The sequence below is a fragment of the Triticum aestivum genome, chromosome 6B (genome assembly GCF_018294505.1).
Source record: "Triticum aestivum cultivar Chinese Spring chromosome 6B, IWGSC CS RefSeq v2.1, whole genome shotgun sequence".
Taxonomy (NCBI): domain Eukaryota; kingdom Viridiplantae; phylum Streptophyta; class Magnoliopsida; order Poales; family Poaceae; genus Triticum; species Triticum aestivum.
In genome coordinates this window covers 333,371,827-333,388,066 of record NC_057810.1, presented here as the reverse complement: position 1 = coordinate 333,388,066, position 16,240 = coordinate 333,371,827, and positions in this window count along the sequence as shown.

Sequence of the window (16,240 nt, the reverse complement as noted above, 5' to 3'; positions counted from 1 at the left end):
ATCCGATCATCTTGGATCATCTTGAGAGAAACACCGGGAACCATACATACATAGCATACTTGGGATAGAAGTCCATATATTTTGCATCTTATAGGTTGTGCACAAGTGTCGTATCCGCCTATTGAGCAATCGTGCCAGCGTCTTCTTGAGTTGTGCAACATGAGCGTTTTCCGTGGATTCCACATTTTGTGCTCATCCCTTGGTTGCACGACCCCATTTATATATCCGTGTGTGTGTGTTTCCGTGTACCTTTCATTGCTATTGGTCTACTTGTTTCGCTTGCAAATTTGTGAATCTTTTTCAACATTATTGACTCTTGCTAACATTTTGCTGATGAGGACATCAATACAATTGTTACACCCACAGCCCCTGCTCCTATACATACTGGACCAATTACTAGAGCTCGTGCACGCCAACTAAATTACCAGGTACTTTCGTTTCTTGGTAATGATTCTAATGTTCATGAGAATATGATGCTGCCTAAATTGGATACATTTGTTTTGCTTACAAATGAAGGGCCTAGCTTGGAGAAGGATGAACATTGGAGCAAGAACAAGCATGGAGATGATGGCATGCGCAAGGGGAACAAGAACGGAGTTACAAGTGATGATTTGAGGACATTGAAGCCACCATAATGGGTGCATGAAGCCTTGGACGAAATATACAAGATGCCACTTCATAAATTTCGTGCCGAGGCTATTTTAGGTGCTGCGTCACCTTATTATTGGGCCAGGCCCATGTAATTTCGAAATACATAAGTATAGGCTATTTTTAGAGTCCGTATGTGTGGGGAAACAAGAGATATGGTTGGTTTCGGACCCCTCCACCAAGGGCCACGAAATTCCCCCCTCTTCCTCCATATATACAGCCCTTAGGGCATCGTTTAGACTTTGGGTTTTGTTTAGATTAAAAGTTCGCCATAGCTGCAACTTCGCGTACTTCGTTTGTGCTCAACGACCAGACAAAGGCGTCACAGAACCCCACCTTGATCAATAAAGCTTTCATCTTATATTCGCAATATCCAGATTGCAATCTCAGTTTCTTGCTTGTTCTTCGTTTGCTCGCAGGAAACAGACCCTCGTGGTCAGGTTGATCGTGCTCCGGCGTGGTCAATAACCTCTCGGAGTTGGTTTAGCGATTGCTAAGGCGCGACGTCCTCGCACGTTCGTAGTCGGATCGTCAAAGTCGACTGCCACCAAAGCGATATCCATCATCTCATCGAAAGACGGGACACCTTTGCCTCTATCATTTGCGTTAAATTTTTATGCCAGTATCCTCACCGAGCTCCTCCATAAGCTTTACTTGTGTAGGTGTGAGAACCGACAAGGATTGGTACCAATAGTGCTATTTCATTGTCCGCATTTGAGTGAACTTGATTCATTGTCAACATTGGTGAAGGTACATTGGTATAGGTTCTTCTCTTTCTCCCACTCATATTTGCTTGAGTCTTATGATGGATAGGCATGGCATTTCATCTCCGGTCTACGACAACAACGACGGCGTGAACAACTACATCAACAAAGCGTCCATCTTTGATCTACAACGACAAATGCAAGGCGCACAATCAAGATTGCAAGAGTGCATCAAGAACATCTCCATCAACATTCGTCACTCCGAAGCAAGGAAAAGGGACTACATCGACAAGAAGCTTTCCGCACATAAAGAGGAGCAAGATGCAAGGATGGAGGAGATTAGAGACTTGATCAAGTCTTCTTCCCCTTCGTCATCTTCAAGGCGGCGACATTCAAGCCACAAGTCTTCGGAGCGCGGAAACGATGCAAGTGCAAATCGTCCTCGTCCACATCTACATGGCGACCACCATCACGTTCGTGATCCACATCATCATGAAGGGCAAGTCACCTCCAAGCATCATGTGCACGACGACGACGAACAACATCTACTACGAGCTCAAGCACGACAACGACATCATCATCATGAAGATGCTCCACAAGCGCTAATGCACAAGTCCCAACAAGCCCTACTTCACGCCAAGTCGACGCTTCATGAGCACAAAAGAAGACCGCGAGACGACCACCACCAAGACGGTGCTACGACTACATCAACCACTTTAGCATCTTCGCCAAGTGCTATCAAAGCATCTTCGCCTTTGGACGTACGACATCTTCACCTACTTCCCACGAGTACGACTACAACGACTTCATCAAGTCCAAGGCGACGACCTACAAGCAAGGGTGACACTTCCATCTTCGGAAGCCCCTCAAGGACGATGGCCGAGCATGGGAAACTCCCTTCGGTCATGGAGACGAGCTACGAGGTGCCACATCATATGGGCCTCCAACACCAAGACAGCGACAAGAAGGTCGAGCAAGGGCCATCCCCTTCGACCACGGTGATAGGAGTTGAGCATGGAGACATTTGCACCAACATTTCTCCGACACCCACATATGTTGAGATGCCCAATTTGTCATGTGACGAGAGCCACCACCCCATGAGTGAGATGAGTGACTCCACCATATGTGACATTGAGAGCATTTCCTATGAGAGGATTAGTGTGACCATCACTAGACCCACACATGAGAACATGTCACACATCCTATGTGAGGTTGAGCGCCATTTGAGTGACTCCACCAACCATATGAGTGAGAGCATCCTTGAGGGAGTGAGTGAGCCACAACACTTAGTGAGTGAGGTAGTTGACACGGCATGTGAGGACACTATGATTTCTAACACCTTAACCTCTACTCCGAGTGTGTTTCCTTCTTTGGTGCTAGGTCTCCTACATGACGACATGCCTATCATCGACGAGTCCATTCCTCCAATGGAGACGACGATGGCCATGGTGGACAATGTTGCACCCCCCACATGGTTCCATCAAGACGAAGATGACAACGAATGGATCTTCAACACCTCACCTACAACACATGAGCGATGCTCCAAAGGTAACATAGGTGATGGTGCTTCTCTTGTCCCACTAGTGGACTCTCTTGACAATGATTGCTCCCATGATGTTGACCCACCTATTGCCATGCTTGATGCTAGTAAAACTTCTTCATGCCTTGACTTACCTATTTATGATGAATATGATGATGAGCATGTTGAGTTGCCTAGTTGTGATGCTATGCTTCATAGGATATCATGTGAAAATTCTATTCGTCACATCATGTTTGACAACCCGTTGAACTTGTCATATGCTATGAGTGAGATCTCCCATATTGTGATGCGGAGCATCCTTCCATCATCCCCATGGACTCTACATCTACACATCCAACCCCATGAGGACCCATGACAAGAGCTAGAGCACGTGCTTTGGAAATCAAGGTGAACTCCTTCCTACTAGACTTGCGTATGGACACAAATGGAACATGTCTACTACCTCACCAAAATATGCTATGCCTCCTTAGGTATGAAGTGGAACATCACCAAGAAGCTCAGGAGCATCCCCAAGGAGAAGGAGGAGCACCCCAAGGCCGCACGAATCAAGACGGAGTGCAACAGCAGCAACACAGGAAGTCCCAGGCGACCCCGTGCGCACGGGCCCCCGAGACCCCGTGCCCATGGGCTGCACAGGAAACAGGCGCTGGAGCACACCGTGCGCACGGGCCTCCCAGGATGGCCGGCTGAGATTGCATCTTCGGCTCCCCTTCTTCTCCCTCAACTCCAAGGCTATATATTCCGTACCTAGGACCATGTTTAGGGTTAGCAAAGTATTAGATGAGATGATAGAGGCGGGGTCCCGATCTTTCGATGAGATGATAACTATCGATTTGGTGGAGACAACTTTAACGATCCGACTACAAACGTGCACGACGTTGCGCCTTAGCAATCGCTAAACCAATCTCCTGAGGTTACTGACGATGCTGGAAGCACGGTCAGCCTGACCACGAAGGTCTATTCCTGCAAGCAATCGAAGAACGAGCTAGAATATGATAAAGCAATCTAAATATTGCAAATAAATATGAAGTATTGATAATGGTGGGGATCCGTAAGCGGTCTTGGTCTGGTCGTTGGACACAAACGAAGTACACGAAGTTGCAATGGCTAACTTTTAACTAAACAAATCCCAAAGAAAAGCTACTAGATGGATCTACTTATATAGGAGCAAGGGGTGACGGCCAATGAGGTGGGAGGACGTCCCAAGGCAGCCTAAAACTAAATCTAGGTCGTACAAGGCCAATGGGCCCAAGTGGAGGTGATGTAACACCTTTGGACTTGTAGTTTGACTCGGATTCTGCTGCAGCATCAGATTGTTTCGTCCACAACTCAATGCTCCGGACGAATTTGAAGGTGATTCCAATTGGGTTGGAAAGTTCACGAAATCTAGTTTCCAACAAATAAAGAATCACCCAATTCGGAGTCCGTATGAAAAACTTGTGTGCGTTTTGAGTCAGGTATGTCTGTGCAGTCCGAATCTGAATCCAGAACGTGAGAGACTTGGACTCTATCTTCTCTTGGGCCAAAAGTGACGTGAGAGAACTTTTTGGACAGCAAATAAACATCTCTTTCTTCCTTATCTTCACATGTGGATTGTACAAATGTCCCATACACCTGCAATTAGACAAAACACAAAAGTGTGTGAAGTATTTTTGTTCTGGATAACATAAATAGATTATTGAATAGTTTGCACTAGAAATCACCTGACAAATATGCATATATGCAATATTTTTGGTCATATCCAAGGTATTCATGTCCTCATCATCCTCCCCTTCTTGAAAATAAAGCCGTCCTCGGCGTTGCTTAATCTGAAATGTGGCTAACAAAAGAGACAAGGTGTACATGTTGTATATGTATATGTCATCCATTTTTACTTCCCTTGATTTTTGCATATATGACACATGAATAGATGAGTAACTTGCATAGTTCATAAAATCTAATCCAAAAAATTAGCACAAGAAGTAGAAGGCATGAAAATATTGCAACTCAGTTTGCACATATAAGTGAAGCTCTTATTCATTTCAAAAGATTGACAATGTTCATCATTAAACCATCCCAAGATTGGTGAATAAACCTTACTTGCATCAAATTTACATGCTACAACATGCTTAAATAAGCAAACATGCAATAAGTCATTCAACACAGAATCATCACCAAGATTAGAGGTCATATCAAAATGATTAAACATTGGTTCTTTTGCATCAATAGTTAATTCAATGGGTGCACTCAAAATTGTTGGTATTTCAGTTGTTTGATCACATGGCAAACTCGAATTATCAACGTAGTCCTCTAAAATAGGTGGTGTGATCAAAGTAGTGGGTAGCTCATCAGATGGTGCATTCAAATTGACAAGGCATTCATCATTCTCATGTAGAGATGGAAGATCAGTACCTTTGTCATTACCTCTTATGATCAACTCAGATGATGTAGCCACTCTCGGGGGCGATGTGTCACATGGTGGAGGTGATGTAGTCCTGACAACAACGGATGTGGTTGTCATAGTATGCCTAGTAGTTGAAGGAACAATCATATCAACTCTTGGAATGTGCACCGTGCGCTTGTTCTCCTCGTGGCCAACACGTCGTTTTATTTCCTGTTCAGCTTTGCAAGCAAGATGAAACAAATGGTCCATAGGATAACACTCTTCATGAATTAGTATCTCTTGAATATCACGGTTTAATCCTCCCCAAAATCTATCCATAAAATCATCTTCACTTTCTTCTAAAGAGGAATGCAACAAGGTAGTTTGTAAATCATCATATTATTTTGTTACAGTTTCACTACCTTGTTTTAAGTGTTGCAACTTCTTAATCATGTCACGAGTATAATAAGCAGGGACGAAAGTATGTCGCATGGCAAGTTTCAAATCATCCCAAGTAGTAGGTATATAATCAGGGTGTAACCGACAATATTCACTCCACCAAACCAAAGCATAACCAGTGAAAGAACCAACCGCAACCTTAACCTTTTTATGTTCATTGAAATTATGGGAAGCAAATATATTTTTTATGTCGAACTCCCATTCAATATATAAAGCAGGATTAAAACGGCCATTAAATGGTGGTATAGATACATTAACCTGATCATGTGCATTTGGATGTTTGTGCACCTCTCGTGACGGTTGTGGTATTTGCAAAGGTGGTGGCACGTCTCCCGCGATCGACAAAGCCCATGAATTGACTCTGGATCCTGTCATGATTAGTAGAACAAGAAACAAAACCCAAAAATAATGTTCCTATAACTACTAGGATGTGGTGGTAAAACGCTCACAGTAAAGCAAATATCAATGTCTTACAAGTTCTTACCATGCAGCAGGCGATGATCGGCAACCAGCGGTGTCAAGTAACTCCGAATATTGAGTAAAGCGATTGCCAGGGGAGCGTACGTATACACGGTGTAGAAATATGTGGAGCTGGGTTGGCTATATATGGTAGCAAAAGATTAGCAATAATCAATTCAAAGATGCAATGTTGAATAAACGCTCAACGACGGTACTGTGCTGGTCCTAGGCTAGACCTGATAGAGGCGGGGGTGTCCCGATCTTTCGATGAGATGATAACTATCGATTTGGTGGAGACGACTTTGACGATCCGACTACAAACGTGCACGACGTTGCGCCTTAGCAATCGCTAAACCAATCTCCTGAGGTTACTGATGATGCCGGAAGCACGATCAGCCTGACCACGAAGGTCTATTCCTGCAAGCAATCGAAGAACGAGCAAGAATATGATAAAGCAATCTGAATATTGCAAATATATATGAGGTATTGATAATGGTGGGGATCCGTAAGCGGTCTTGGTCTGGTCGTTGGACACAAACGAAGTACACGAAGTTGCAATGGCTAACTTTTAACTAAACAAATCCCAAGGAAAAGCTACTAGATGGATCTACTTATATAGGAGCAAGGGGTGGCGGCCAAGGAGGTGGGAGGACGTCCCAAGGCATCCTAAAACTAAATCTAGGTCGTACAAGGCCAATGGGCCCAAGTGGAGGTGATGTAACACCTTTGGACTTGTAGTTTGACTCGGATTCTGCTGCAGCATCAGATTGTTTCGTCCACAACTCAACGCTCCGGACGAATTTGAAGGTGATTCCACTTGGGTTGGAAAGTGCACGAAATCTAGTTTCCAACAAAAAAAGAATCACCCAATTCGGAGTCCGTATGAAAAACTTGTGTGCGTTTTGAGTCAGGTATGTCTGTGCAGTCCGAATCTGAATCCAGAACGTGGGAGACTTGGACTCTATCTTCTCTTGGGCCAAAAGTGACGTGAGAGAACTTTTTGGACAGCAAATAAACATCTCTTTCTTCCTTATCTTCATATGTGGATTGCACAAATGTCCCATACACCTGCAATTAGACAAAATACAAAAGTGTGTGAAGTATTTTTGTTCTGGATAACATAAATAGATTATTGAATAGTTTGCACTAGAAATCACCTGACAAATATGCATATATGCAATATTTTTGGTCATATCCAAGGTAGTCATGTCCTCATCATCCTCCCCTTCTTGAAAATAAAGCCGTCCTCGGCGTTGCTTAATCTGAAATGTGGCTAAGGTGTACATGTTGTATATGTATATGTCATCCATTTTTACTTCCCTTGATTTTTGCATATATGACACATGAATAGATGAGTAACTTGCATAGTTCATAAAATCTAAAGCCAAAAAATTAGCACAAGAAGTAGAAGGCATGAAAATATTGCAACTCAGTTTGCACATATAAGTGAAGCTCTTATTCATTTCAAAAGATTGACAATGTTCATCATTAAACCATCCCAACATTGGTGAATAAACCTTACTTGCATCAAATTTACATGCTACAACATGCTTAAATAAGCAAACATGCAATAAGTCATTCAACACAGAATCATCACCAAGATTAGAGGTCATATCAAAATGATTAAACATTGGTTCTTTTGCATCAATAGTTAATTCAATGGGTGCACTCAACATTGTTGGTATTTCAGTTGTTTGATCACATGGCAAAGTCAAATTATCAACGTAGTCCTCTAAAATAGGTGGTGTGATCAAAGTAGTGGGTAGCTCATCAGATGGTGCATTCAAATTGACAAGGCATTCATCATTCTCATGTAGAGATGGAAGATCAGTACCTTTGTCATTACCTCTTATGATCAACTCAGATGATGTAGCCACTCTCGGGGGCGATGTGTCACATGGTGGAGGTGATGTAGTCCTGACAACAACGGATGTGGTTGTCATAGTATGACTAGTAGTTGAAGGAACAATCATATCAACTCTTGGAATGTGCACCGTGCGCTTGTTCTCCTCGTGGCCAACACGTCGTTTTATTTCCTGTTCAGCTTTGCAAGCAAGATGAAACAAATGGTCCATAGGATAACACTCTTCATGAATTAGTATCTCTTGAATATCACGGTTTAATCCTCCCCAAAATCTATCCATAAAATCATCTTCACTTTCTTCTAAAGAGGAATGCAACAAGGTAGTTTGTAAATCATCATAATATTTTGTTACAGTTTCACTACCTTGTTTTAAGTGTTGCAACTTCTTAATCATGTCACGAGTATAATAAGCAGGGACGAAAGTATGTCGCATGGCAAGTTTCAAATCATCCCAAGTAGTAGGTATATAATCAGGGTGTAACCGACAATATTCACTCCACCAAACCAAAGCATAACCAGTGAAAGAACCAACCGCAACCTTAACCTTTTTATGTTCATTGAAATTATGGGAAGCAAATATATTTTTTACGTCGAACTCCCATTCAATATATAAAGCAGGTTTAAAACGGCCATTAAATGGTGGTATAGATACATTAACCTGATCATGTGCATTTGGATGTTTGTGCACCTCTCGTGACGGTTGTGGTATTTGCAAAGGTGGTGGCACATCTCCCGCGATCGACAAAGCCCATGAATTGACTCTGGATCCTGTCATGATTAGTAGAACAAGAAACAAAACCCAAAAATAATGTTCCTATAACTACTAGGATGTGGTGGTAAAACGCTCACAGTAAAGCAAATATCAATGTCTTACAAGTTCTTACCATGCAGCAGGCGGTGATCGGCAACCAGCGGTGTCAAGTAACTCCGAATATTGAGTAAAGCGATTGCCAGGGGAGCGTACGTATACACGGTGTAGAAATATGTGGAGCTGGGTTGGCTATATATGGTAGCAAAAGATTAGCCATAATCAATTCAAAGATGCAATGTTGAATAAACGCTCAACGACGGTACTGTGCTGGTCCTAGGCTAGACCGGACTAGAGGCGCGAGCCTAGAACACTAATGAGGTCACGGCGTAGCACAACTAGCATCAATGAAGGATACTAAGTAGCTCTTGACAGCAAGATATAAGTGAAGATCACAACGGCAGTGAAGATAATGATGAAAAACAACTGCCAAGCAGGATATACAACAACTCTCTCTCCAACTTTCCTCTTAAAAAGTTTGAGACAATTTTCTGATAAATTCTTTCAAAGAATGCTACTAACTCAAGCTTTCCAATTCAAAAAGAATCACTCAATTCCGAGTTGATATGAGGAGTCAAAGAATTCTAAAACTGGCCTAAAAAATTGGAACAAGCTGTGTTCACGAACTTCGGAGGGCAAAAAGACCTATTTAGAAGCCGATTTTGAGGTGTCAAATATTGACCTAGCTTCTGCAACTATTTAGATGCGGCTCGTCACTATCTTCAATTTGAGTTCTCACGGAGCCAAAACGGACTTCGTATGAGGAAGATACACCTATTTTACCGAACAGTGCGCAAAACAGATTCCAATCCGAATTCAGGTACGAGATTGATTCTAGATAGATCCAATTTTTTTTCTTCTCTCTTTTTTTTCTCACGCTTTTTTTTTCTTTTTCTTCTCCCTCTTTTTCTATTTTTTCTTTCCTTTTTTCTCTCTTTTTTTTCTTTATCTTCTTTTTCTCCCCCTTTCCAAGACAAACTAGATAAGATGCAGATTCAATCAGGCGAAGATGTGAGTGACCTCAACTATGATTATGACAATAAACAGTGCGTAGCACGTGGTGGAAATTGGTGGATGGGATGGTGGACAGTGGATGGGATAATGATGCAGCGGCTGCGTGACTAATGTGAACAGAACTCAAAACTCTAAAGGAACTAGACACTAAGACCAGCAACTCGACACGGCGATGCAACCGATAATTCAATAATGCAAACAATGAAAAGAAAATTGCAAAGGCTCAGTCTAGCTAGGACAAAGGATGAATAGATCTAACTCTTTTTTGTGGTTTTTCTTGGACAATAGGTAAGAAAATAAATCTAATCTAGGAAAACTAGAAATTCTCACCGAGCAACCTGAAAACTGATACCACTTGATAGAGGCGGGGTCCCGATCTTTCAATGAGATGATAACTATCGATTTGGTGGAGACGACTTTGACGATCCGACTACAAACGTGCACGACGTTGCGCCTTAGCAATCGCTAAACCAATCTCCTGAGGTTACTGACGATGCTGGAAGCACGGTCAGCCTGACCACGAAGGTCTATTCCTGCAAGCAATCGAAGAACGAGCTAGAATATGATAAAGCAATCTGAATATTGCAAATAAATATGAAGTATTGATAATGGTGGGGATCCGGAAGCGGTCTTGGTCTGGTCGTTGGACACAAACGAAGTACACGAAGTTGCAATGGCTAACTTTTAACTAAACAAATCCCAAGGAAAAGCTACTAGATGGATCTACTTATATAGGAGCAAGGGGTGGCGGCCAAGGAGGTGGGAGGACGTCCCAAGGCAGCCTAAAACTAAATCTAGGTCGTACAAGGCCAATGGGCCCAAGTGGAGGTGATGTAACACCTTTGGACTTGTAGTTTGACTCGGATTCTGCTGCAGCATCAGATTGTTTCGTCCACAACTCAATGCTCCGGACGAATTTGAAGGTGATTCCAATTGGGTTGGAAAGTGCACGAAATCTAGTTTCCAACAAAAAAAGAATCACCCAATTAGGAGTCCGTATGAAAAACTTGTGTGCGTTTTGAGTCAGGTATGTCTGTGCAGTCCGAATCTGAATCCAGAACGTGAGAGACTTGGACTCTATCTTCTCTTGGGCCAAAAGTGACGTGAGAGAATTTTTTGGACAGCAAATAAACATCTCTTTCTTCCTTATCTTCACATGTGGATTGGACAAATGTCCCATACACCTGCAATTAGACAAAACACAAAAGTGTCTGAAGTATTTTTGTTCTGGATAACATAAATAGATTATTGAATAGTTTGCTCTAGAAATCACCTGACAAATATGCATATATGCAATATTTTTGGTCATATCCAAGGTAGTCATGTCCTCATCATGAGATCTTGGTGAGCTTTGCTCCATTACCTTCCCTCTTTGAGGATCAAGACCCCATAGGGAAGAATCCTTGAGGATTTCAAGACCTCCATTGGGAGAAGACTACCTTCAAGACCCCTCTTCCTTTGGATTTGGGATGAACTTTGCCATTGTATCTTTCCTTTGATTGTGTTGGTGACTTGTGGATCTTGTGTTGTTACTCTAGTGGATGTGTAATCGGGAATTGTTGGAGTGATTACCTCTTGTGTTCATCTTTGTGTTCTTGTTGTTCTTGTGGTTTCTCTCCTTTTTCCCCCCTCCAAGTGTGAAAAGGTCCTTCCTAGGGTTCTACCTACATCATCTTGGTATCATGAGCCACGTTGATTCACATCTTGGAGTCCCTACCTTCCACTTTCTAGCTTGATTTTGTTGTTTTTCGTCCTAATCCGAAAATCCCCACCAAAAATAGCCCCAAAAAATTTTCTTGCAATTTGTTGATCTTGTGAGATTTGGTTGATTTGATCCACGAATTTGGTGTTTAGCAAGTGGATCTACACCTCCAACATCATCCCCACCCTTCCCCCACTAGAATTTGGCCAAAAACTTGCAATCACCACAAAATCAGATCAGTTCATCCGCTCTCGGGAGACCCCATGCACACGGGCCATCGGGACCCCGTGCACACGGGACCCCGTGCACACGGGCCTCACTTACCCCGTGCGCACGGGCTATCCAGGAAGTTTCGGCCATTTTTTAATTTTTTTCATTTTGTTTCAACACCTCTCGTGTTCTTCCGCACCATTCCATGTGTTTGTTGAGTGTTCGGTTGCGATTTCTCTTGTGTCCTAAGGTGTTTCGGCTACTTAGGCGCAAGTTGGTATCATCATCGCCACCAATCATTGATAAGGACATCAATACCATTGATACACCCACAGCCCCTACTGCTACATATACGGGACCAATTACTAGAGCTCGCGCACGCCAATTAAATTATCAGGTACTTTCGTTTCTTGGTAATCATTCTAATGTTCATGAGAATATGATGTTGCCTAAATTGGATACATTTGTTTTGCTTACAAATGAAGGGCCTAGCTTGGAGAAGGATGAACATTGGAGCAAGAACAAGCATGGAGATGATGCCATGCGCAAGGGGAACAAGAACGGAGTTACAAGTGATGATTTCAGGACTTTGAAGCCACCATAATGGGTGCATGAAGCCATGGACGAAATATACAAGATGCCACTTCATAAATTTCGTCCCGAGGCTATTATAGGTGCTGCGTCACCTTTTTATTGGGCCAGGCCCATGTAATTTCGAAATACATAAGTATAGGCTATTTTTAGAGTCCGTATGTGTGGGGAAACAAGAGATAGGGTTGATTTCGGACCCCTCCACCAAGGGCCACGAAATTCCCCCTCTCTTCCTCCATATATACAGCCCTTAGGGCACCGTTTAGACTTTGGGTTTTGTTTAGATTAAAAGTTCGCCATACCTGCAACTTCGCGTACTTCGTTTGTGTTCAACGACCAGACAAAGGCGTCACAGAACCCCAACTTGATCAATAAAGCTTTCATCTTATATTCGCAATATCCAGATTGCAATCTTAGTTTCTTGCTTGTTCTTCGTTTGCTCGGAGGAAACAGACCCTCGTGGTCAGGTTGATCATGCTCCGGCGTGGTCAATAACCTCTCGGAGTTGGTTTAGTGATTGCTAAGGCGCGACGTCCTCGCACGTTCGTAGTCGGATCGTCAAAGTTGACTGCCACCAAAGTGATATCCATCATCTCATCGAAAAACGGGACACCTTTGCCTCTATCAAGTGGTATCAGATTTCCAGGTTGCTCGGTGAGATTTTACAGTTTTTCGTAGTTTAGATCGAGTCTGTTCTTCATACCTATAGTCCACGAAAAAGCCAAAAAAAATTATGGTTAGTTCATCCCATCCGAACCAATCTGAGCCTTGCATAATCTTTTCTGTATTTGCTTTGTTGAATTTATAGTTGCATCGTCGTGTCCAGTTGCTGGTCTTAGTGTCTAGTCTTTTAGAGCTTCGAGTTCTGTTCACAGGTTGTCACGTCGCCGCTACCATATATCACCACCGCATCATCATCGTCGCTGTTGCCATATACCACCACCACATATTCACCGCCAATCCGAATCCATATACGCCACCACATATCCGCCGCCATCACGCCACTCTGAGTTCACCTGCAACATATATCCGCCACCTGTCCGTGTTCCACCAGATTCATCTCCGCCACCAGTCCGAGTTCCACCAGATTCATCTCCGCCACCAGTCCTAGTCCGAGTCCAGTAATTGTTGCATTGTTCTCGATTTCCAGATCACGGGATACTCCGAGTCGTGACACAGAAGGACTCCCCAACTTCTGAGCCATCCGCAGAAGAAAAATAGTTCCAATTTCAAAAAAAAAACTCTGGCTAGGCAGTTTTTAGACCATTTGTAGACTTTTTTGAAAAAAATTTGTTGCGGAGCAAAAAAAAAAGAGGAAAAAAAGTGCAAAAAAAAGAGAGAAAAAATTCAGAGTGTGCTCCTCCCTTGTTTACGTGCCGCGCCATGATTTTGTTGGTGTTCTAGGCTCGCGTCTCTAGCACAGTCTAGCCTAGGACCAGCACAGTACCCTCGTTGAGCGTTTATTCAACTTTGCATCTCTGAATTGATTATTGCTGACCCTTTTTGCTACCATATTATAAGCCTTCCCAGCTCCACATACATCTACGTCGTGCGTTTGACTCTCCCTGGTAATCGCTCTATCCAAGCTTTGAGAGTTTTGACTACAACGGTTGCCGATCACCGCCTGTTGCTGGGTAAGAACTGGTAAGAATTTGAGTTTTGCTTGACGGATTTGTGACACCCACCACCACCACTTGTTCGTAGTCTGTAGGATCATATTCTTGTGTGTTTCTATTGCTGCTAACCATGCCAGGATCACAAGCCGACGAGATTGACTGGGAGAATTTATCAAACAAGGAGCTTCATGATAAGTTTCAGCAAATGATGACTGAACAGGTGCAAGATGTGCTGAACAATTTTGATGAGGCCATGGAGAAGATCACTGGCCTTGAGAAGACGTTCGAAACAAAGCTCGATAACAAGTTTAATGAATTGCTCGCGCGTCTTCCACCACCACCACCCGCTGCACCTAACGCACCTCTCCAACAATAACAACAACAACGACTACTTCCACGTCGCGAAACAGACCTTCGCCGAGCGAGCCGTGTTCCTCTTGCGTTTGGCCAAACTGTTGGTGCTGCTGTTGAAACTTCTGTGGCTCCTGCTGCTGATGCGGAGGAGGATGATTATGTGGGAGATTATGAGGATGAGGTTGATCAAAATCAGCACTACGTGCAGCCACCTGTACCACCACCAGCAGGTCGACCTCAGGTATATATTCATAATGGTAGGCCTGCACCACCACCTCAGGTACGAGATGATGTCCATATTCCTAAACTGAAATTGAATATTCCACCATTTGAGGGTAGATATGTTCCTGATATATATCTTACTTGGGAGTTAGAAACTGAACAACGATTTACATGTTTACAATATCCTGAGGAGAGACGAGTTGCTGCTGCTGTTTGTGCTTTCACTAGTTTTGCATGTGTATGGTGGTCTGAACATTGTAGATTATATCCTATTCCAACTACTTGGGCTGCTTTGAAAACTGCTATGCGTACGCGTTGGGTTCCACCATATCAACGTGAATTGCTTCAAAAATTGCAGCGTTTAAGACAAGGGAAAAATTCCGTAGAAGAATATTATCAGGAATTACAAACTGGCATGATTAGATGTGGTATTGTTGAGGAGAATGAAGCTATGCTTGCACGTTTTCTGGGTGATTAAATAGAGAGATTCAGACCATTCTAGACTATAAGGAGTATACTAATATCACTCGTTTATTCCATCTTGCTTGTAAAGCTGAACGTGAAGTGCAGGATCGACAAGCATTGGGGCGAACAAACTTTTCTGCAGGCCGACCTTCATCATGGACACCACGTGCATCTTCTACTTCAACTGCACCAGCAACTCCATCCGGTGCCACCTCCAGCCGTGATACAAGAAAACAGGCACAGCCACCATTATCTGCCAAGAGCGCACCTGCGGGGCCTGCATAGCATTCTTCTTCTTCCATGGCATCAACAGGGCACACAAGTGATATTATTTGTCGTCGTTGTAAGGGAGGAGGTCATTATGCGAGAGAATGCAAATCTCCGCGTGTGATGATTGCTACCGCGGATGGTGGATATGAGTCTGCTAGTGACTATGATGAGGAGACTTTGGCTCTTATTACACGTGAAGAACATGGTGGAGATGATTCTGATCACGAGATGCAATACATGGCTCCTGAAGACGCTGACAGGTATGAATGTTTGCTCAACGTGTTTTGAGTGTGCAGATCACACAAGCTGAGCAAAATCAGAGGCACAATTTGTTCCATACCAAGGGAGTTGTGAAGGAACGTTATGTGCGCGTCATCATAGACGGAGGGAGCTGCAACAACTTGGCTAGCATGGAGATGGTGGAGAAGCTTTCTCTCACCACAAGACCACATCCACATCCTTACTACATCCAATGGTTCAACAACAGCGGCAAGGTTAAGGTAACACGTACTGTTCGTGTGCATTTTAGTATCTCTACATATGCTGATTATGCTGATTGTGATGTGGTACCTATGCAAGCATGTTCCTTATTACTTGGTAGACCATGGCAATTTGATAAAAATTCTGTACACCATGGTAGAAACAATCACTATACTCTTGTTCATAAGGATAAAAATATTACTTTGCTTCCTATGACTCCTGATTCCATTTTGAAAGATGATATTAACAGAGCTAATAAAGCAAAACAGGAGACGCATAAGAGTGAAAATCAGATTGTGGCAAAAGAATTTGAGCAACAAATGAAGCCTAATAATAAACCATCTAGTGGTGCTTCTGAAATTAAATTGAAAAGTGCATGTTTATTTGCCACCAAATCTGATATTGATGAGCTAGATTTCAGCAAATCTGTTTGCTATGCTTTTGTGTGCAAAGAGGCATTATTTTCATTCGA